The sequence below is a fragment of the Brassica napus genome, chromosome C7 (assembly GCF_020379485.1).
Source record: "Brassica napus cultivar Da-Ae chromosome C7, Da-Ae, whole genome shotgun sequence".
Classification (NCBI taxonomy): domain Eukaryota; kingdom Viridiplantae; phylum Streptophyta; class Magnoliopsida; order Brassicales; family Brassicaceae; genus Brassica; species Brassica napus.
Window position 1 is genome coordinate 11774317 of NC_063450.1, and position 25096 is coordinate 11799412.

Genomic DNA, 25096 nt, shown 5'->3' on the forward strand with positions numbered 1-25096 from the left:
TGATATACATTAGTGCATTAAATTGAAAAACATTCATTTTAAAAAAGAAACCATAAGAAAATTGTAGAGAAATGTGAGATATAAATAAATATATTTTACATATAATATGTTAGGTTTTGGTTATCATCTAACACTTGCGATTAAAAATTAACAAGGTTGAGAATAACCAATTCATTAATATATAATGAATTGAGATACAAAAACCAAATATCATCCTAAGCCTATATCAGCTGATATAAAGCAATTGAAAGTTAAAAGTGTTTAGATATTTGATTACAAGATTCACTTCTTTGTGTTTGTTGTAATAATTAGACTCTAAAGTTGCTAAAAGAAACATAAAACCTAATTTATGTTGTACAAATATGAAATGTGATTTTTCAGATGTCTTGTCTATGCTTGTTTTTTTTCTTATTTTTCTTCATTTTTATTTTAAATATCTTAAACTTTTTTTTGTTATAGATAATAAAATATTTAAGAAAACACATGTCTCAAGTTATTCATAATTTTTATATTTCATCAAAATTCTTACTTTCACAAATGTTAGGCGGGCAAATCCGCGTCTAGTCCAACCTGCAGCGGATTCAGTTTTAGTTTGGTCTGTGCGGGTTACAGTTTGTATATATATGTCCAGACCCGCCCTGCTAGAGGGCTACTTGGACATAACCCGCGGACTGCGGTCTATCTTGACATGTCTACTATCTGATAACCCAATATTTTGTCAATGTTAAGGAAAATATGAATAACGGTGGTAAATCGTAGATAATTAAGTTGTTTATTTAGTGTGACTAGATTTTTTATATTAATAATTCAGTTTTATTTTATAATATTTTTACTATTGTAAATATAATCAACTAATATACATTTTTATAAAAAAGGTATTCAATGATTTGTTATTTTTCTATTTAAGTTTTTATAAGGTTATACTTTTAGAATAATCACTATTTAATTACATATTTGTTAATATATGTAAATGTATAAATTCTAACGAAAGAGAAGATATCTGTTGGAGGAGAAAAAATGTGTCGATATCTAACTGTAGAGAAAGTCTTTCTGGTGAGAGAGACCACTACAATAAAAAGGTTCATAAATAACGTCCGTAAAACGCTACTACACCGAAACATAGCGTTTGGTGAATGCTGTGTCTGCCCCCATTATCTTTTTTTCTAGCACTTTATATAGGTGTTTTTACGTATGCTATGTTAAAGTATTAGTTCGATAGCATTTATTAGTTATGCAATTGTATAACTTATGATAACATATAATCATTGCTATCATAGCATTATTAAAAATAAAATAGAAAAGAAAAATACAAATATTTTATAAATTTTATATAGCAAAGCTGTTTACATATTTATGATTAGTATATCACACTAAATCGAACTAAACCAAATTTTTTAAAACTTAAACCTACACCTAATTAAAATTTCTTAATTTAAAGTTATATCTCCTGAAAAATAACGACTGCGCTGATAGATGATGGTAGCTTTGGAGAAGATTGGGTCACTGGTCTCCTAACTTCTCTTGTTTAGAGGGCAGCCTGAAAACCCTTCAATGAGCTGAGATCCTTCAGGTGAAAGCTCATCAAGTGCTTCCTCTCTAGCCTGAAAATTAATAGAGGTTTGCATCCTAGTAATTGACCAATAAGGTTTGCGTCTTAGTGCATAGCTAAAGACTGAGATATTGGTTTTGTGTACTCACGTTTGATTTAAGGATTGAAGAGAAACACTCAGAGCTGAAAAGGGACGTTTCCATAGGCTGGTCTTCGAAATGTAACATCCGACGCCTCTTTACAGCAGAGTGTGTCTCACTTTGCACGTCCAGCTTCTTGATCGTTTCATCTGATGCTCAAAATCACTAGATTAGAAACCATCATTAAATAGACATCTGAAAATCAAAATGATAACTTGATTTTCAACCTGTTGTGACATGATAATCCAGTGTTGAGGTCAAAATTGGTCACGACGGAATCAATGTCTAAAAGTGCCCGGAAAATATTTCTCCCAATATAAATTCCGCATAATTTATTTTGAAAAGGTTTTACTACGTTCTAGAATTATTTTATTGACAATAAGAGGGGTCAAAAACGGTCATCTCAAAATAAACGTCCAAATATTGCGTTCTTTACAAAAGCTTTCTCGACACATTCTCGACAAAAGTTCCTGAGCAAAAGACTCCAGAGAAATGGATCACGAAACCAAACAAGCAGTCCAACTCGTTTGTTCTGACCTTTTGGGGTGCAGAACTACACAGACGCGTCAGATGTTTAGCTATGGATGAAGACCTTCCCATGGTTTGATTGGGCCCATATTTTAACACAAGATAGAAATTTGAGTTAGATTTCCAATGCCACCGGTCTAAGGTCAATCAGCATCCTGTAACATAAATTATGCCTGTTTTATTGAAGGGTGGACAGAGCACACCGTCCAGCTCGGTGGATGGCCGAGCTGGATCGACAACACGACCAGCTCGCCCACGCGACCAGCTTGGCCATCCGCCGATCTGAACCAGTCCAGTTCGGCAGATGGCCGAGCTGGATCGAACACGCGACCAGCCCAGTTCGGCGGATGGCCGAGCTGGACCAAACACGCTACCAGCTCGGCGGAGCTCAGCCATCCGCCGCGATGGAACGATCGTGCTATCACAGTCCCGTCTTCGTAGCTCCCTCCTTCGGGATTGGATCGAACATCCTCTAGTTTCATCTCGATCAGAGTCACCGTCGGAACTTTACGATTTTAAGCCGCAATAACTCGTTGTCTCGTATGAAGTTCGAATTGATCGTATAAAACGGCAACGGTTAACTAAACACCTTGAACTGCCTCCACTATACGAGAAATTTGAACCTTCTTCGGAATCGACGTCGTTTCGGAAGCGCTCTTTCGATAAATCATAAATACGCTTACGTCGGAAAATGGCCCAAAAGGGTCCAGAACGCGGCTAGAAGCCCACTCGCTATTTTATACGAAATCGAGCCAAATCGTTATGACGGGTTATTTTTATTCTGCAAGAAAAAATAAATGTCTAGTTCTGAGGATAAATGTGAAGTTTCCAAAGATAAACACGAAGATCGAAGGAAAATGTAATATTTCCGCGAAGCGATAAACTCGATCGAGGGCAGAAAGGGAAAGAGCAAACCGCCTCTAGGATGAGTATATAAGGACTTCGAGGTTGAAGAGGCAAAGGACAATTCTTTTAGACTTAGAACTCTCTGCACTTATAAACTTTTAGGCATTATTCTCGACATTCTCTGTTTCTATGACTGGCACCCGATTACCAGATGAATGCACACAAGCAGTTCGATCTCCCGGTTCACTCTTGAAATACGTTCGGCTTGATCCTCTAAAGGGGTACGTAGGCAGCCTTTCATAAGGGTCAGTCCAAAATCAATCAAACCTTTTTCGTATCTTTTCCGTTTTCTGTTATCGAGCTGCGACTCCACTAGGTTTAAGGTTTTAGGTTGCTAGAACTAGGTAATTCGCTGACAGCTCTTGCGGCTGAAGCTTTTATAATCTCTTGTAATGATCGTAACGCTCTTATGCGGATTCAGAATAAGATCTACCTTTTCTATAAATTTGTTTTGTTATCTTTTCATATTTTCAGCATTTATTTGGTCACTTGTTGTTGGCTCTCGCAGAGAATCCGGGACCTCAGGGAAAGTTAGAGTTTCCTGACTTTTCTCCAATTACGAAAATCGACGGTGCGAATTTCGGTTCCCACAGTTTGGCGCTAGAAGGAGGGGGGGGGGGGTAGGGATTACTCTAACTCATTGCCGCAAAACGATTGATCAAAACAATGTCTGGAAATACGAAAGACAAAATCGCAGTTCGCAACAACGATGGTAAGACAACTCCAGCAGCCACTGCGCCTATGGCCAACGGTTACGCAAACGCCACAGTTCTTGAGAAAATCGAAAACCTAGCCGCGACTTTTCACCACAGGAAGTGCAACGAAACAAACTCGTGATTTCTCTATCAAAACATAAAGGGAAATGATAAATTTTATCAAACCCCGTAAGATTGGCTCATTACCGAGCTAAAGAAGTCTCAACGCGTAAGGTTTTACCAAAACACGTTTTCCGAAAACTTTTCGGAAAAGTAAAACTTGCTCTCTCCAAAACCGCAGAAAAACACTAGGTTAGTCGCGGAAAAAAGGAAGCATAGAAAATCGGGTCCATAACTCGCCGCTGTACTTCATCCGAATATCTTTCGGAAAAACCCTAGATTAATCAAAGAAAAAGGAAGCGCAACAAATCGGTTACGGAACCCCCAAGCCTGTACTTCTTCCAAATAACTTTCAGAGAAACGAAGTTGATTTCTATAGAATCACTCGAAACCTAAAACGACTGACGAAGACTAAATAAAGCAAAATGGGAGATCGTATCCCCACCGCTAAAATGTTTTCTGAAGCCTAAGATTTCGTAAGAATTCAAGTATCAGTGCCATAGTAACAGATTCCAGTAGTTGTCGATGTTTGTTACCTAAATCTTACTTCGGAAAAAACTACTCGAAACTTCCACGGGTCAATCCCAAGGATAAGAGAAAAACTTCTGATTTAGTTTGGTTGCGATACTTAACCTCGAGACGGCTCTCGTACAGCAAAAACTTGAAAACTTCTTTACGAAACAAATCTCGTAAAAATTATGCTCGACAATATCTTGCGAAATAACCTTTGCAAAAATTAAGCTCGATAACATTTTATGAAACAACTTTCATAAAATTAAAATCGATAACATTTGCGGAATAATTGTCGTAAAAATTAAACTCGACATTATTTTTCGGAAAAACTTTCGTAAAACTAAAGTTGGTAACATTTGACAACCTTCAAAAATCTAACAACGATCGTTGAAAAAGACTCTCAGATAAGGAAAGAGATTGAGCGAAATCCGGGAATCAAAATTCACCCATCCCTCTCTCCACGGTCTCACCATCCTTCCTCTCGCGTCTTGATCTGTCGCCAAAACCTCATCACCTGGCGAGTCTTCCTGATCATCCTTGGCATCACTTGATCGTCTCTGGCTATTCCTAAATGCTAAAAAGTGTTTGACGAGATGCTTATTCAATTTCGTAAATACAATGATACTAAGATTGAAACATGAATCACGAAAACCGCAAGATTGGCAGCAGCCTAAACGCGGCCAGGGAAGCAGAGAAGTCCCGGAAGAATCAATATTCATGCTATTCGAAATAGGCAGACAGACACGAAAAGAGTAAGGGCAAATGAGCAAAGCAAAACAGAGAAGAGGCTAACCCGAATCTTCGTGAGAACTAAGGTATTTCCAACTTGAAATTTTTGAAATCAGACTTGAAATTTTCGTAGGAAATTACTAAGAAATAAAAACGCCTTTGAGACTGCAATAGAACTTTAGGGAACTTAAAACCTAGGTGGATAGTCTAGCGAACTAAGTCTTAGGCGATTTTTCCTGTCTCGATATATAGTTCCATAACTGTTCAGCCAGATCTTGCAAACCGATCTAAACTCTCTGAAAATCGAGAAACGATCGCCACGCATATCCAGCTCGCTTCCTAAAGAGAGAAAAAACTAGAGAAATGAACGTCGTCTTAAAACCGATTCGTTTCTAGTGATTTTATTAAAACTGACATATTCCAAGTCGTCAACCTGGAAACAACCAAATCACAGTCCCAGCGTCGTCTTTAAATCGACCCGGATTGTCAATCATTCCAAACCTCGGAAGAAGAAACATACACAACCCTTCAAAGTATCGGTTCAAAACCGTTGTCTTTCGTAAAAAAAAAGGGGAGTAGGTACGTATACTATAATCGTATACTCCCAAACTTCAATTTTTTTTTGCAAATCGTCAATTAAACGCTTTCGTCAAAGCAAATCGTCCCAAATAGGCAAACGACAATCTAAAATTTGTCTAAAACGCCAGCAACATATCCAGACGATTATGAACATAATCTCAAAGACTATACAGCATTTCTTGTCGCAATCATGCGTATAGAAAACCTGTACCAATATCAAACTGAAACTCGACGATTTGCCAAAGTCTTGAAACCCTTTCCGGCTTTATAAAGCCAGTCTCGTATAAAAACCAAAAAAAATATACAAGAAATCTTCACGCATCAAACATTTCATTGAGTTTCCACTCAACCAAGTGGGTCACGGAAAAGCATAAAAAACATTTGCGAGAAAGAAAAATCGGAATAAAAGTAGCAGATAGCACAACAAAGGGAATGCTTTCTTCCCGATCGTTGGCTAGATTTACCGCTGGTTGACCAATTTGTTCTAGAAACGAATATGTCATGGGAATCCTCCAAAAGCCTATGAAAAACGTTCTGCGACTAGAACGTAATTAAATAAACTTCGGTAGCACTCCATGAGTAACGCCAAGCAAATTTCACCAAAGATCGAAATAATAGCAGAAACGGTTTTCGTAAAATCTGCGGAAACATCGCTACTTTGACATGTCCAAACATAGCACTGATTTACTACCTTCATGAAATCGACCGCCCGTTACTTACACGAAAAATCCTTCGTACAAACAGATCACCTCATACATAGTAACTTTCGAAAGTAAACGTAAAAAGTCTCATTCTTTAGCCCTGCGACTTGCTGGCTACTGGCTTTCATTCCACTCAGTCACATCCGAGCAAGCAATCATCCCGCAACTGATTCCGCACGGGTTCTGTATCAAACATCTTAGGCATCGTCTTCCTAAGACAAAAACGAATCAATTTTCATAAGACTATAGGTAACATTATACGAAACATTCATCGTATAACTGAAACCTAAAGCGGAGAATCATTTTCTACGACTATCGGCCATCTTAACACTGATAACCTTGGCAAACTTGGCCTATCAATCTCGACAAGCGCTATTTGGCCCTCGGTCAATTACGCCTTGCAGTAATAGTCTGAACCGGAATTTTGAATCCCCTTTAAGGACAATCGTAAACTAACATGATCTTCATGTTAACACGAAAGTACCATGGTCTAATTACTTGACCTACAACGTCCTTGGCTAACTAAGTGAACAAATCCTTCACGCCAAGCCAAAGTATTTGAGCAACCATGGCTCCATCACCTAATGCCTAAACGACAATATACGATTTGTCTAAAAACTTCATGTGACTATTAGGAAAACAATTATCGTATAACCCATAGTCGGAAATCATATGATAAATTCTTCGTAACAAAACTCAGTCCTAACAACCAAACGGTTAACGAAAAATCTAAACTTGTCGACAGTTGACCAAGTTCAATACGCCATTAACTTTAAAGCCCACTATGTTTTACCCGTAAAATGCGGCATGTAAGGAAAACACATAACAGAGCTCATAGAGCTATACGAAACATCCTCAAAGATACATGAAATAGATCTCGGAAGGCCAACACTTCACAAAGCACTATGAAGAAAACGCTTCTTCCCATTGACAAATTTACGTGACCTCTCAGTCCTAATTCCTCGATCGCAAATCAAACTATTAGCATCCAAACAGCAATAACAGTTTTGACTGTGAACATCCGCAGACAAACAAAAAATGTTTCTCCGACGTAGGGCTAAGACTAAACTCTTGCAGCACCGTGAAACATCTTCAAGCCCGCAAACATTTCAAACGCGAAACACGACATGCAAAAGAAAAACAAACCTTCAGTATCGCGAGACGTCGCAGACGCTTGATGAATAAGTTTTTCGAAAAAATACCTTCCTCGATAAAAACACCTTCTCGGAAGACCAAACAATCATACACACTAACATCTTCTCAAACATGTATCCTTCGCGAAGAGTCAAAAACGTTAATATCTACCGATAATTTTGTTGCTGATCACAACAACTCTCAACGTCCTAAACAGATTAAGCCATCTCATAGAGATAGCTCTCAAACACCCGACACAAGGGTAATAACGCTATATAAAAAAAAATCCGAAATTTTGGTCAGCACTTTCGGGAGACTTAAAAATTGTCCTCAAAGAGATGCTCGATTCCTACCATACAAGTCACGTAAGCCGAGAACATATCGCAGACTTTAAAGCGGGACTGAATTAGGTCAAAAATGATATGGGAAACGTAAGTCGAAGTAGTCATCGCACCCCCTAAACCCGTGATTAGACCTAGGTCTTGCCCTAAACCCAACACACTGGTCTCTAACATCTCTAGGAATAGTATCAAACACCCTGATATGAGATCCCAAAATTTGTCTCTTGACTAATATTCGAGCGTCTTCAGAAATTCCGCAAGTTTACGCACTGCGGAAAACTCTCGAAACAGATAACGGATATAGCAGTTCACACAGAGTTAGATTAGGAGATGACAACTCGTAGTCTTCCCTCTACGCCCATATAAAATTCCATCGGCAGCAACATGCCTGATAACCTCTACACGACATATAAACTAGACCCTAAAGGTCTCGCTGGAAAACCGGTCTTAAGAATCTTAACTCCAAGACGAACTACGAAAGGCTTGATCCTTTCAACAAGGGTACATAGGCAGCCGTCATAAGGCGCAGCCCCAATCTTATCGCATACCACTCTCAGAAGAACGAGAATACCACTTACGACATACCTTTTTAACCATTAATTCTGCCTAACTTGCCTAACTTGCCTAACTTGCCAAGCCACTCGCTAGAACCTCACGCTAAAAGCTCACAATTCTAACGAGTTGGGGAGCTAACTGTTGGGGTCAAAATTGGTCAAGACGGAATCAATGTCTAAAAGTCCCCGGAAAATATTTCTCCAATATAAATTTCGTATAATTTTTATTGAAAAGGTTGTACGACGTTCTAGAATTATTTTATCGACAATAAGAAGCAAACATTGTTGGGGTCAAAAACGGTTATCTCAAAATAAATGTCCAAAAATTGCGTTTCTGTACGAAAGCTTTCTCGACACATTCTCGACAAAAGTTCCTGAGCAAAAGACTCAAGAGAAATGGATCACAGAACCAAACAAGCAGTCCAACTTGTTCGTTCGAACCTTTTGAGGTGCAGAACTGTACAGACCCGTCAGATATTTAGCTATGGATGAAGACCTTCCCATGGTTTGATTGAGCTCATATTTTGACACAAGATACAGCTTTGGGTTATATTTCCAATTCCACCGGTCTGAGGTCAATCAGCATCCTGTAGCATAGGTTATTCCCGCTTTATTGAAGGGTGGACAGAGCACACCGTCCAGCTCGGCGGATGGCCGAGCTGGATCGACCAAACGACCAGCTCGGCCATCTGCCAAGCTTAACTAGCCCAGCTCGGCGTATGGCCGAGCTGGATCGACCACGCGACCAGCTCGGCCATCCGCCGAGCTGAACCAGTCCAGCTAGGCGGATGGCCAAGCTGGATCGACAACACGACCAGCTCGGCGGATGGCCGAGCTGGATCGAGCACGCGACCAGCTCGGCCATCCGCCGAGCTGGATCAGTCCAGTTCGGCGGATGGTCGAGCTGGAACGATCGTGCTGTTACAGTCCCGTCTTTGTATCTCCCTCCTTCGGGATTGGATCGAACATGCTGTAGTTTCATCTCGATCAGAGTCACCGTCGGAACTTTACGGTTTAAAGCCGCAATAACTCGTTGTCTCGTATGAAGTTCGAATTGATCGTATAAAATGGCAACGGTTAACTAAACACCTCGAACTGCCTCCACTATACGAGAAATTGGAACCTTGTTCGGAATCGACGTCGTTTCGGAAGCGGTCTTTCGATAAATCATAAAAATGCTTAAGTCGGAAAACAGCCCGAAAGGGTCCAGAACGCGGCTAGAAGCCCACTCGCGATTTTATATGAAATCGAGCCCAATCGTTATGAAATGTATTTTACAAAAACTTAGTTAAAATAGACAAAAATTACATGTGTCATAAACACACAACTAATCTTCAATTGGCGAGTTAGGAGCAGTCAAATGAATTTCATTGCAGAAGTCCCACGCTGCACATTGCCAGAAAAAACGATCGTATTTCCATCGTGTTCTTGATCCATCTATGGAGACTACAAACATTGGTTCTATTATTGCGGAGCACCAGCAATGATATGAGACGTTGCGATCTATTCTTCCCAATAGGGACATAAACATCTCAGGTTTATTGTTACCCCAATGGCCAGAGTGTGCCCAACTAGTGATCATGTGATACATATGATCAATATATTCTATGATCAACACTAAAAGCCAAGTTCATCATACCCTCAACATATTTGGCCAACATGCATCCTCTCTCACCAGCAAGATGAATTTTTTACCTTCCTTCATCAAGTAAATGGAAGGATGAAGTATTCATACATACCTTGCAAGTATATGGCCTCTGGATTACCTAGTTGGTAGCACCTAAGCTTGAATGTTCTAACAGCATTGACCTCATCTGTCCAGTCATTCAAGAAAATGAGATCGGCAGATTTGTAAAAGTGATCTTCTCTGCCAACTGCGTTAAACCCGGGGAAAGCAACTCTTGCACTACCAAAGTCCCGGATACTGGTTGTTGCTACCTTAGAGAGAATCTCGTGAAGCATGGAAGGAGGGAGAGAAGCCAAGTTGAAGTTCGCCATGGAGAGATATTTGTTTTCTCTAGTAAATGGAGAGATATTTGTTTTCTCAAGTAAGGGTAATTCAACAAGTAAATGGAGAGATATTTTCTATATATATATTTGGAGAAGGTGATAATGATCCTCTGACCCAGCTACAAACAGTAGACGCCTCGAGAAGACACGAGTTCAGAAGACACGACTTCTCACTGCAACAGTCGCATGCCTTGGAATTGAAACTTTGTATAACTTTAATTGATAAAAATATATAACTTTGTATAAGTAAGTGAAATAACTGATTTAGATTGTATAAAATCATGAAACTAAGAAATTTTTTAACGATTTAGATAGTTTAAATATAAGAAACTACGTAAAAGTTTAAGAAATTTGCATATTATATTGTTATATTTTTGCAAGAAAGGATAGGAACAAGCAGTTTCGGAGATAATATTCTACAATCTTCATTTGACGTGACACGAGTTCATCACTACACTTGCATTTATAGTAATTTTAATGAAAATGGTAATATTTAGTAATTTTAATTTCTGTTATTTAATGATTTATTACCCCAACTATACAAGTTGTAACAATTCCATTTAAGAGTGACCCGATTTGATAGACGGCTCCAGATTTGATAGACGGCTTTGATTTATTACCCCAACTATACAAATTTGTACGATTTTCACGGCAGCAATCATATGCCTTGGATTTGAAACTGTGTATAACTTTAATTGATAAAAATATATAACTTTGTATAAGTAAGTGAAATTAAAAATTTACATTGTCTAAATATATGAAACTAAACAAAATTTTAACCATTTAGATAGTCTAAATAAATGAAACAATGTAAAATTTTAAGAAATTTAGATATTTTTTGTTTATATTCTGCAAGAAATGATAGCATCAAGCAGTATCAGAGATAATATTCTACAATCTTCATTTGGCGTGACACGAGTTCATCATTACACTTGCATTTTAACCGCCACAACACTAAACCGTCTACAATTATCATTACATTTGCATTTAAACTCCACTGCGGAAGTTAAAACGACTCCTTCACTATGGATAGAACATTTCTCTAGAAAATTTACCAAAAATATTCATCATCTCTCAACAAACAATATGACACACTACAATAGGCCTTCTGAAGTTTCTTATAACGAGGAGATCACGTCTTGGCGTTTCAGAGTCAAAATACACATGAGCTACCCTTTCTATTCCTATGTTACCGGCAGCGGACCACACTAGACTTATATCCTAGCAGATGAAGATGTAAGTGTTAAATCATCATCTCTCAAGTTTCTAATATCATGCAACAATGAAAAATAAAAACTTGATCCTTGAACTTTATCTATGCAGGGAACCAAGATGGTGATGACCATCTATGGAGGATGTGAAGATAGGTTTAGAGGCCTAGAGAAGCAAGAGGGAAAATGGGTGGAAATCTTTCGGGTAGATGTTCACTGTGCCTATCTAGGTTTCCAGGCAACAAACTTTCGGTTCACACTAAATGCTACGCGCCATACACAAGTCCACATCATCAATCCTCTGGTCAATCGGCTTTACATGGACTTCAAGAACATCCATGAAATCCCTCACATGAACCACATGGACTGAAACTATCCCATAGGTATGAATGCTAACTATCAAAATTAAAATATATTTCAGATATTTAGATGTAAGTAACAGAAGCGAAAACACTTATCTTATAGATACAATGGCAGTGGTCTTCAACACGAAATCCCATTTCGATGACCCTGCAAGGCAAAATATGGTGTTTTACATAAGGGACAATATGTAAGTAGAGAGTAACATATGATCAAAGCAAAATTTATACATTAGTGTAACTGACACACCTTGTTTTATTCATCATAGTGAGAGTCGGATAAAGTGTGTGGCAAATGGCGATCATGCTTATGCCTTCCGGGATGGTCTTGAAAACATGAGAGGTCGTGGACAGGTGATTGTGGTCCTTAAGATGTGGAGGGTCTGGATATTTTTCAGTAAGTGTAGTTTAGTAAAAAGTTTACTAAACTCATTTATGCAGGTTATTTTGGTCCTCCTGAACTATGGATTGAGACCGTTGGTGGATTATCTGACTTCAGGTTCAATCCGCTTTTGCCGGAGGTTGAGGAGTTCAGCCAATCGGTCAATAACAGTGACCCTTATGTGCGGAGGCACGGGGCTATAGGGCCTTTGTAAGGTTTTATCTTATGTATTAACGTTTCTGAAACTTGTTAGTGTGTGCTGAAACTTGGTTTGTGATGTTGAATGCTCTTAGTTTATGTTGGGTTTGTGCTTATGTGTCTTAAAACTGGTTTTGTTCGCTTTTGTAATTATCCAACTGCATAAAATCTCGGAAAATTTGAAGTTACCATGAAGTTCGTGTTCGTATAAGCAGGCAAATTTTGTGTTAGTTTCACTTTCTCAGTTTTCCAACATCGTAAACATTAGAGAAAATTTTTCAATTGACCAAACTTCATAGTAGTAGTTCAACTTTTGAAGTTACCATGAAGTTCGTGTTCGTATAAGCAGGTCAAATTTTGTGTTAGTTTCACTTTCTCAGTTGTCCAACATCGTAAACATTAGAGAAAATTTTTTAATTGACCAAACTTCATAGTAGTAGTTCAACTTCTGAAGTTACCTTTATGTTCGTATTCGTATAAGCATGTCAAATTTTGTGTTAGTTTCACTTTCTCAGTTGTCCAACATCATAAACATTAGAGAAACTTTTTCAATTGACCAAACTTCGTAGTAGTCCAACTTCGCATAACTTAGGAGAAACTAACGAAAAACTTAGAAAAAACAGAAAGTTTTACTTTGTCACTAATCCCAATTACTTGTACATCAAAATTCCAAGAACTACGACGACACTGATGATAATAACACGACCTCCTGATATCATTATCTTAGGCATTATTTTGGGACCTTCACTTCTTATTGTTGCTTTGAGCAATTAAACTTCTTCTTCTAGAAGAGGCATGGTAGATGGTCTCGAATTTTGGTTTGGTTATAGAGTGTAGATAAAAATCTAGTTATGGGGGTGGTTTAAAAGTTGATTAGGAGCATGAGTTTTTAATTTGTCCACACTTGATGTAAAAAGGCTTTTTTGGTGAATAAATTTAACATTCATTCAAAAAAAAAAAAAAAAAAAAAAACATCTTCTTCTAGGGTTCGAACTTGTTAGTCCAACTGTTGAATCTCATCGGTGAAAGCTTCATCAACCCATTTGAAGACGTGATCGTCGTTCTCGAGCTACAACATTTTGTTCAAAAAATTTAAACTTATAGCTTAATAAGAACAAGCATTCAATAACTAAAGCTATATGGGATGTACCCTCCTTTTATATGCAAAGAAACACCGATAATACCGGCGACATAGATTTGAACCGAATTTGGAGATGAGCTCGATGATGCTCTCCCTGCACCAACAACTCCTCTTAGGTATTCCCAGAGTTCTTACTCGTCTCTGACCACCGGTAATACCCCAAGTCGTGGAAGATGAAGCGGACGTTACTAGGTTGAATAGGGTTGTTCCACATTATTTCTCTTTCAATTGGGGGATTCGGCTGAGAGAGAGAGAGAGAGAGAGAGAGAGAGAGAGAGAGAGAGAGAGAGAGAGAGAGAGAGAGAGAGAGAGAGAGAGAGAGAGAGAGAGATAAATGGAAATGGGGAAGAGAGAGAAAGTGGAAGATAGAGAGAATGAGGAAAACCCAAAAATAAGGGTTTTAATTCTTAGCCAATTCAGAAGGGGGGAAGAGTGAAATTAGAAATTCGAAAATATGGTGGGCTGGAAATTTTTAGCCTAGTATTTCTGTCATTGAAGTTTCACCAAATTTGCAGTTTTACATAAAACATCATAGTTGTACTTTATAATTTTTCCATTTATATTAGTTTTACTCTACTTGAATGACTCATTTTATGGTTATACCAGTTATTTTATGTATACTAGATTCATTTCTCATATGATCATGTAAACATAAACTCGATTTCATGCCCAAGTATGTTTTCAAATGAGACAAGGTGAATATTAACGAAAAAGCTATAAGAAGACAATGTAATTCCGACTACATGATTACTAGTAAGCAACGAGATGGTTTTTTTTTTGTTCTGATTAAATCACAATTAACACAAAATAACTCATAACAATATAAACTTACTACTTTCGTGACTTATTAAAAGTTTAAAATTTACAATCCTATTACTCAGTTTACCTATAGTACTTATACCAGTAAAGAAAAAAGTTTCACTTAGTTGCACAATCACAAAATACAAATCCCATACAATAAAAACATTCAAAATGAAAGTGAAAGGTTTACAACCTACTCCTGTTGTGTTTCTTGTGGGGATTTTCATTGTGTTCCTTCTGTTCCAAACCAGTGCCCACATTCTCTTCTTCTCCATATCCACTCTCACGGTCACCATAGTTCCTACTACATGAGCTTTCTTCTTTCTCAACTCTTGATAGTTGCTCGGTTATTTGAACTATTTCCAATTCTTGGATGTCCTCTACATGCAAAATACTTCTTCTTTGTTCTTTATCCACCGATGTTAGATAAACAAACACATCTTCATCATCCAAAATATATGATTGCGTCTTAAGTTCCACTACCAATGGAATGTAACCCAAATTCAGCTTCTTCGTAAACGGATCTATTCCCATATTCCTGCATATCCTCTCCTTCAACAACGAATAAGTGATCTCCTCTAATGATGATGTCCTAAAGGATATAGCATACAAATGAGCATCATTGGAATCCATTCATAATCATCTCCAGACTTAGAATAATGTCCATCATAATCAAAGTGTATGTTTGTAGAAGAAAGACGCATCTGCAATACAAAAAATAAATTAAACCATTAAGTTATACCTTGTTATACAGTTATAGCATTTAAGTTATACTAAGTTATACCTTGTTATACAGTTTTGTCAGTAACCAACTTTTTCCAACTTTCCCAACTTTTCCAACTCTCCCAACTTTCCCAACTTTTTTCAACTTTCCAAACTTTTCCCAGTTCTAGCTGTTTTTTCCTCTTCAATTAGTTTCAATAGTTATCCCCCTTCGAGTTATCAGTTTGATTCCTGATGTTCTACCTTTTCTTATGATCATACAGTGTTGATTATCCAATTCCCTAATAGCCAGATCACTCACACTTTCCGATCATCGATTAGTCCAGTCCAATTACAACCACGAATCTTGTAAATCGGAATCTCCGTAAATCGAGGGTGATCGTGTATGGTGGAGTACTGGAGCAATTCGATCATCAAATTCTGTAAATCGAGCATTTTACATTTTATTGTAGCATGTAACTCGAGTATGATCATCAATTTGATGATCGAATTAATTGGGAATTGATGATTTAAATAGAGCAATTCGATCTAGTAGTACTGGAGAAATTCATAAACATTGGGTTTAACGACGATATAAGATACATACCCTGTAAAAGGGAATCAATAGCTCAATGATTCAGCATCCAAGCGACGGAACCTAGTAGCTCAATACGTGATAGCGAGGAAGCAGAGAACGCTGAAGAAACCCGTGGGTGAGATGAGAGAGAGAACCCGAAAATAACAGATTACTCGAATTCCCGATTTGGAAATGGAATAATGGTTTTTGAGAAACCCGATTTTTGATTGGTCATTCAGTCGGTCAAGTAGAGCAAGGGCACTATCGACATTAGCAATCCATATGGAGAGTATCAGAATAGGTAAGAGTACGACAGAATAAGTAAGAGTATGCCGTAATGAATTTTGCCTCATTAAGAACATCTGAGCGTTTCTACCCCAAAATAAAACTTAAAAGATAAGACCTTGTCTTCCAATTATCCCAAGACCCCTCAACAACAATCTCCGCCGTCTCTGTCACCACGGAGCTCCTATGTCGCCGTCTTCCAGTCACACACCGCTTTTGCTACCTCCTCCTTCATCAAGCTCCCATGCTTTGTCCACTTTCCTGTGAACAGCCAAAAATAAAATTCATAACACAGAGAGAGACAGAGAGAGAGAGTGCAAGAGAGAGAGTGCAAGAGAGAGAGGTGACCAGTGGTGGTGATGAGCGTGACGGTCGTGGTGGTGACCCACGGAGACGGACGAACCATAGACAGTAAGAGAAGACATTTTTTCTTGACAAAATTATATTTGTAAAGGTAAAGGAAATGAAGAGGATGAAATTTGTTCTTTCGGTAGATATAAATACAGATCCGTCGTCGTCCTTTGAGGGGAAGGCGAAGGAAAGAAATGCATGAATGTGGAAATGGAAACAAAAATTGACCAAACAATCAAAAAACAATAATAAGGATTTTGTTATTTGTTATTACCTTCTGTGTAACGGCCCGGTTCATGGTCCAAAAATTTTCATAAAAGAATGGGCTTCTCTACGGCCCATTTGACAAAACCTAGGGTTCCCTTACCTTTTACTATAAAAGGAGTTGCAGCCCCCTTCTTTTGTCTCATTCAGAAACTACAGCGAAGCTCTGTTGGGAAATCCCAAAGACTGAAAACCCTAGCCTCCCTCTCTCTCTCTCTCTCTCCTCCGCGCCATCTCTCTCTCTCTTCCCTTGTTGTCGCTCTCTCTCTCTCTCCTCGCCGTCTCTCTCTCTCCTCCTCGCCGGCGCCTAGTGGTGGTGGCGGTGACAAGATCTCATTCCCCCTAGTCTCTTGTTTCCAGATCCAGATCCAGATCTAGGCTAAGGTGGAGTGTCTTGAACCCAACCTTCTCTCATGATTATGTATACTCCTTTATGTTGGAGTTAGAATTGATTAGTTCGTGTTTGAGAGCTAGGTTGATAGATCATGTCTACTGCTAGGATGATAGATGAATGGATCATGATGCATAAGAACCCTCGTACTGTTAAATGGGACTTAATGGACTGTCTTGTGTTGCTTGTATGATTGGTTGTGCAGTCCCATGTGTTGTTTGTGAATAAAGCTAGGATGCTAGAAAGAAGTGAATGCTAAGATGATAGATGTGTATTGATTACTAATGTTATTGCAAGAAGTACGTGAATGAGATGTCTGTTGGCGTCAGCTGTTGTGTTTGAGAATGCGATGTGTATTGTGTGAGACACCGATAACGGGTGGCGTCTAGTGAACGTGTATGAGTATGAGTCTAAGGGTAAATGAATGAGAAGAGGATGAGAAAGTGAAAGTGAAAGAGAATGAGAATGAGAATGAGAATGTGAACGTGTCAATGAATTTGCTTGATGTCCTGTTTGGACCACCGAGAACGGGTGGGCGTCTAGAGTCTAGGTTATGTAAGCCGTGGGGTAGTAGCTCTACGCTAGGCACCCATAGGAGCTGTGGGGTAGTGTCCAACGGGGCACCCACAGGTTATGGGGTAGTGGTCTAGCGAGAGCTACCCACGGGGGATGATAAGGCGAGCCAGCCACGAGAGAAGAATTATAAGAACGAGCCAGCGGCGAGAGGCGGGATATAAAAATGTGCCTACCGCGAGAGGCGGGATATAAGAAGCGTTTTGGTGTTATAGGTGTCATAGGATCGAGTCGGTCGTGTATGCCGAGTCGGTCAGAGTCTATGGGTTGATGTGCGTGACAATGAGTGAGATCATTGTATTGGGTGATCGCTAGGTTGTTAGAATCGTAGAGAATTGTGAATGCTTGGAAATGATAACGTAATGAAAACATTAAGTTGCATTAACTGATTGTAGTGGCTAGTCAGTCTTGGTTCCCGCATTGAGTAGTATAGAGTGTCATGCGGGCATGCTGGTCTAGAGTCACTTCACTGAGTAACTTGTTGCTCATCCCCTCCCTTTTCCATTTTCCCTGTGCGCATGACTGTAAGTAGAAATATATGGATATGGGTGTGACGGTATTTTCAAAGAAGGTTATGCGTCCGTCGACTCCTGGGACCAGTAATGGGACACATAGGGTTGTCTAAATGAGTAGACACGTGTCCTTAACCCCCTTTTCGATAACCCGGTCGGACGCCGGGGAATCGGGGCGTTACAATTGGTATCAGAGCGGGGGTTAAGATCCCTTAGTGTTGTCTTAAGGGATCAGTATTTCCGACATTTTACAAAACCTTTAAAAAAAAAAGTTTGCGAAAGTACTATGTATTTACGGATTATGACATGAGTATTTGAAACCACCCACTATATCCATATTTCTATTATGGTTCTGATCGGATTTCCATTGCAGGATGTTTTTGCTTGATCATTACGAGTGGAGGATGCCGCGTATGCACTACGGACAGAGGAACACCCGGGAGTACGGCCGTAGGCAACATCGCGACGGGGAGGGTAACTGGGTGCTACCCATGTTCCCGGAACCTGAAGAGTAGTACAGGGAATTCCCGTTCAGGTACCCTCACGAGCAGACCGTGGGGCGTAAGGTGTTGATGCCACATTTCCAGAGGATGGCTATGGTGAAACACATACTACAGGGCCATGCGAAGTTTCAGCTTGCACCCGAAGGGGAGCCCCCGAGGAAGCGTGGCCGCCCATTCAAGACGCTAAGTGCAGTGGGGGAACCTCCAAGGGCGTTCATCGGGAAGTGTCAGTGTGGAGTACTGATCCAGAATACTCAAGAGGACCGATCAGTTGCTGGATACACCGATGACTTCATCAATCAAGCCAAGCTATGCAAGCCAAAGAATGCAGAGACATGGTGCGGATGGTATAAGAACGGGCTTTGCAAGGATATCTAGGCGCAGTTGAAGGGTGTTTTGGAGCCTCTCGAGTTCGCACTGGTGAAGCGGATGGCAGGCTTCGCAATTGAAGCGGACAAAAAGATTGCAGCCGAATTGGCCGCCTGCTCGATTAGGGGAGAGGGGAACCCGGGAATGGACGACGGAGGCCAGGAGGTGCCGGTTGGGGGACTCACTAAGGGGAAGCGGGGACGTCCGCGGAAATCTTCTAAAGGGTCATGTGATTGTGATGTACTGGTCCAGATGGTGCAGAAGAACACAAGGAGAGAGACTACCTGGAGGAGTTCTTGGATACAGCCAAGATGTGTCAACCGAAACCAGCAGAAGAGTGGTGTCGACTCTTTAAGGTTGGACTCCGTGAAGATATTCGTGCAGAGCTCGTGGGTGTTCTGGAGCCTCTAGAATTTGCACTGGTAAAAAGGGTGGCCGGTCAAGCACTACATGCAGAGGAGTGGTTGGCTGAAAGAGCAGCAGAGGCCGAGTATGATCGCTTCATGGAGGGAGATGAAGACCCAGAACCTTCATCAGAGAATGATGGTGCGGCTGGTCCTAGACCTGAGACAAACTGTGCCTCGCCACATCAATGTGGCTAGACGAGATCCTAGGGTCAAATCGTAGGAGTAGGACACCTGCTTCGCTATTGGATTTATTTTATTTATTGATTGTTGGATTTGGTGTTCATTTTCATTCTTTCCGGCATTCTGTGTTTGTACGGATGTCGGGGGTTTTAAACTATTGTGGTCCTACTCCTTTTATTTATGAAACCCATTCATTGGTTTTTAAAGATCCCAAGCAAAGTTGTTACGCCTTGTATGCCTCCCTTGTCTGCGTGTGATTGTGTGAGTCCATTTCGGTAACGGATGTTAAGTCCACAAGTTGGGGGCCTTGGAATTCGGTGACGAATTCCGGGTAACGGAGGGAGAATTGTAACGGCCCGGTTCCTGGCCCAAAAATTTTCATAAAATAATGGGCATCTCTACGGCCCATTTGACAAAACCTAGGGTTCACTTACCTTTTACTATAAAAGGAGTTGTACCTCCCTTATTTTGTCTCATTCAGAAACTACAGCGAAGCTCTGTCGGGAAATCTCAGAGACTGAAAGCCCTAGCCTCCCTCTCTCTCTCTCTCCTCCGCGCCATCTCTCGCTCTCTCTTCCCTCGTTGTCGCTCTCTGTTTCTCTCTCCTCGCCGTCTCTCTCTCTCCTCCTCGCCGGCGCCTTGTGGGGGTGGCGGTGACCAGATCGGTCTTCTGGACGTGGACTTGGTCGAAGCTTCTTTCCGGATGTAAGTGGGTCGAGGCGGTACACGGCTTGTCGTCCTGGGTGGTATGGCTAGGAAGGCGAACCTCGGCTGAGCTGTCTTGAACGGTCTGATCTCCATTCTGGTACGGTTCCATGTACTGATCCGTGGACTGAGGCGCATCATTCCCTCTCTCTTCAAAAGGATTTGCCCACAAATCTAGATCATCTGCAAGGAAAGGAGATAGATCAGAAACGTTGAAACTTTGAGAAATATCATACTTACCTTTCAGATCCAATTGATACGCATTGTCACTGATTTTCTTAAGGATCTGGAATGGTCCATCGACCCTAGGTAAAAGTTTGGACTTCCTTTCCTCCGGAAAGCGTTCCTTCCTCAAATGAACCGAAACAAGATCACCCTCCTCAAAAACGACCTGGCTTCTTTTCTTATTTGCCTTTCTCTCATAGATCTTTGTCTTGGCCGTGATGTTGGCACAAAATTCCCCATGCAACTTCCGAATGGACTCGGCTTTCTTCTTCCCATCTGTACTAACCCTTTCACTCAAAGGCAAAGGCAAAAGATCAAGTGGAGACATAGGGTTGAAACCATAAACAATTTCAAATGGAGAGAACTTAGTCGCAGAATGCACAGAATGATTGTATGCAAACTCAACATGTGGCAAACATTCTTCCCAAAGCCTAAGATTCTTATTAACCAAGGACCTAAGCAGTGCAAACAAAGTTCGGTTCACAACCTCAGTTTCACCATCGGTCTGAGGATGACAAGTAGTCGAGAACAACAGTCTAGTTCCTAGCTTAGACCACAAAGTCTTTCAGAAATAGCTAAGGAACTTAGCATCTCGATCATACACAATTGTTCTAGGCATGCCATGCAATCGGACAACATCTCTAAAGAGTAGTGATATACCATGGATTTGACCCATTTTTACCCATGGTATATAAGTATTTTACTATCTATATACTATATATTCTATCCTATTAGGTATGTTTTCAGGTACAGAAGTATCTTGGAGTAAAGTGATGATTATGGAGCATTTAGGAGCTTAAAAGAGATTTCATCCGAGCTAACCATTAGAGGTCGATACGAAGAAGAAACAATCGATCGATGCACATCCAGTGACGTCGATCGATATAGAAGAGAAGCCTCGACGATTGAAGATTATTGTCGATCGATGTACATTCTGTACCATCGATCGATGTCGAGACGCGGAAGCACGACTAGGTTTCAGCCAACTTTAAACCCAAGACTTCACGAAATTACAAGATTACCCCTGACAAGTTTTTAACCTAATAGTTAAGAGGCAAGAGAGCTTTTGGCCACCTTTGTATTCTTATTTTCAGCAGAGAGTTTTAGGAGAGAAGATCATAGAGAGATTTGTGATTGGAACTCCATTGATTCATCTATTCTATTCTATGCAGTTTTTATTTATATTTTGTGTCATGAATTGCTTAGCTATGTCTGAGTAGTTTACTTGTTAGAGTCAGGGTTCAAATAGGTTAGAGAGATTAGCCTCAACTATAGATTGCTAAGTTGTGGTATTCATTGATTGATTGTTCTTAATGCTTGTTCTAGATTAGCTAACTAGAATATTGAACCTATGAATCTGCATGAGTCAAGCATCCTTGACCATCCAGTCCTGAATCTAATCTGTCATACTAGGACTGTTAGAAAAAGGCTACCGCTGAACTAGACAGCTAGTGAGCATTATCAACCTGCGCCTAGGGCTTAACTAGAAGCATTGATCGATATTGTCTTCTGACAATCGATCGATATTTGTGAAATGTGTATCGATCGATATCCCTATAGGACCATCGATCGACACTTTCTTGTGATCAACATACGATAGTTGAGATCCAAGATCTAGTTAGTTAACCAGTGAAACATTGCCATCGCTGATCACTGTGTTCAAGGGGTTGAGCTCTAATATATCATGCATGCAATTGATAGGCATCTATAGGATTTTAATCTCCAACACCTAAATAGAAACCCTGCATCTAATACCTTTCCAATAAGTTACACCCCAATCATCTTGTTAGTCGAGCAATAGACTTGCTCAATTAGGATTGCTATTTACATTTAAACAATAAAAAAACAAACACTCAGAATTAATAATTTACTAGATTTAATAGGTTCCCTAGCTCCTTGTGGATTCGATCCCTAAGTACTACAATTGAACCTCTTATTTGAGAGAGTAATTCACTCCTTAGGGTAATTTGAGTGGTATCAAATTTGGCGCCGTTGCCGAGGAGCTTTGATCGCCTTTAGATTTAGTGTTATTAATTCTTTTCTTTTCTTTACCCCCATTCTGACAAAAATTTTTCTTGTCTTTTCAGGTACATGCCCAACAGTACGAGAAGCAACAAGGAAACACACCTGCTATTCTTAGAAGATCCTGCTCACTTGGAACGAACGATCCGCAAAGATCAACGTTCGACATCGCTCGATGCAGCAGGTTTTACGTCGACTGATTCTCGCACCCACCCATCGACCGACACCCGACACCGCGTACATCGATCGATCCTCAGTCGTGAAATATGGTTGCGATTGTTATTCTCAGACAGGATGAGAATGGAAACCTGTATGACCAGGATGGTCATCTGCGTAATGCAATAGGTCGGAAACTAGACACTCAGGGGAATGTAATCCCTGATGCTTATGCTACAGGAGCTGCTCAACCTGTAGAAGCGGCTGCTCCACCAAAGGCACTGGCTGACTACAATTGTCCAGACGAGTACTATGCCAACATATCAGCTATTCAACTTCCATAGATTCAGAAGGAGAATTTCAAGCTGAAGCCTCAGTACTACACACTCGTGTTGCAGCTACCTTACTCTTGGTTACCGCACGAGCATCCTATGGACCATCTGGAGAGGTTCGAGGATCTTATCGCTGCTATTCGTATGGATGGAGTCCCTGAGGACTACCTATTGTGCAAGCTCTTCAAGTATACTCTGACTGGAGAAGAGATGCACTGGCTTAAGCAGCTACCCACAGGATCTCTAAAATCTTGGGCCGACATCAAGAATGCTTTCTTGCGAAACTTCTTTGATGAGGCATGCGCTGAAGACTTGAGGAGCAAAATTGCCACATTCGCGCAGGAGAATGGAGAGTCTTTCAAAGATGCATGGATCAGATTCAAGTTCTTCCAGCGAGACTGTCCACACCACGGATTCAATGAAGTGCAACTGCTGAGCACTTTCTTCAGAGGTATCGCCTTAAGGTATCAGATGGCTCTTGATACAGCTAGTGAGGGAAACTTCAACACCAGGAATCCGGTGGAAGCTATGAGACTGATAGAAAATCTAGCAAATAGCAGCATCACCAAGAACACTGACTTTGAGAGGAAGAAGTCTGTTGCATCCCTAGGGAAGGGACAGATGGACGAAGTTAGAGCGAAGTTAGATGTAGTTCATGAGCTTCTTAGGAAGCAGGTCTGCTCAACTGAAGAAGAAGTAGCTGTAGACAATGAAGGAGAAGAAGATGTGAACTACATTGGAGGAACTGGATTTCAGAGGTCTGGAAACCAGGGTGGAATATCCTATGGTCAGGGGAGTAACCAGAGTTCACAGTTCCAGAAACCATTCAGCAACAACAGCAGAGGCTATGGAAATTCATACTACCAGAATCCACCACCAAAGACTCAGGAAAGCAAGATCGAAGCAATGCTTGACAGAGTTCTGGAAGGACAGCAACAACTCTCTGTGGATTTCAATGGGAAGATAGATTCAGCCTACAACATTCTAAACACAAGAATTGAGACCTTAGGGACTCAAGTGAGGAAGCTTGAAATGCAAGTGGTTCAAACTGGAGACACTGTAAAGAGGCAAGAAGCCTTGGCTAGAGAGGTAGGAGTTGAGAAAGCAAAACACCACGTGAATGCCATCCTAGATGATGATTTCTGGCAAGTGGTGCAACATGAGAAGCTTAGAGAAGGAGATTTCGAAGTTGAAAGCTCCATGACTTTCGGCGGATCACATTGGTGTCGACCGATGTTAATGGATGCACATCGCTCGACAGACCAGGACGAAGATCGATCGACAGATTACTCTGGACATCGATCGACGCCATCTGCTGAATCGACTGCAGAGTGTAGTGCAGTTCGAATCATGACTCATGAGGAGTTCAAAGAAAAACATCCTCACCCACCCTCCCCTTTCTACGTCAAAATCGATCGACCGCATGAGCCAGCCATCGATCGACAGAGAGAGACCGACATCGATCGACCACCCTCACCTCCCATCGATCGACGGGCACCTCTCACCTACCGAGTGCGATTACCTTCTATTGATAGTAACCGAATCAACGCACTCAGACCACCACCTAAACCTTAAGCAAACCCAACAGAACCTACAACCAACCCTTTAGACACTACACCAGAGCCTATGCAAGTTGATGAGGCAACTGAGGGAAGAGTGTTGAGGAAAAGGAAGGAGAAGATTCCTAAACACCTTAAGAGGGAAGCTAATGAGAAGGAGATGGATGGTTTCACTAAGAGAGTCCTCAGAATCCCAGTGGAGAAACATTTTGATGAAGTTTATTACACACACCGGTTGTGGATGTTCTTTAGGGAGACTAAGGAAACTGAGGAGGACATTAGGAAAATGTTTCATCATCTCCGGGAAAGGATGAAACTAAGGATCACATTGAAGAAGAAGAGTGATCCTGGGAAGTTTGCGATACCCTGTATGGTAAAAGGTATTGAATTTT

General features: G+C 40.5%; 1 non-coding gene across 1 annotated transcript; it reads right to left on the bottom strand.

The window, feature by feature from the left end:
- Positions 1–23453: 23453 nt before the first annotated feature.
- LOC125590953 lies at positions 23454–23561 on the bottom strand. The gene has a single exon (XR_007326950.1). It is a non-coding gene; the product is annotated as a small nucleolar RNA R71 (small nucleolar RNA).
- Between the last annotated feature and the right edge of the window lie 1535 nt (positions 23562–25096).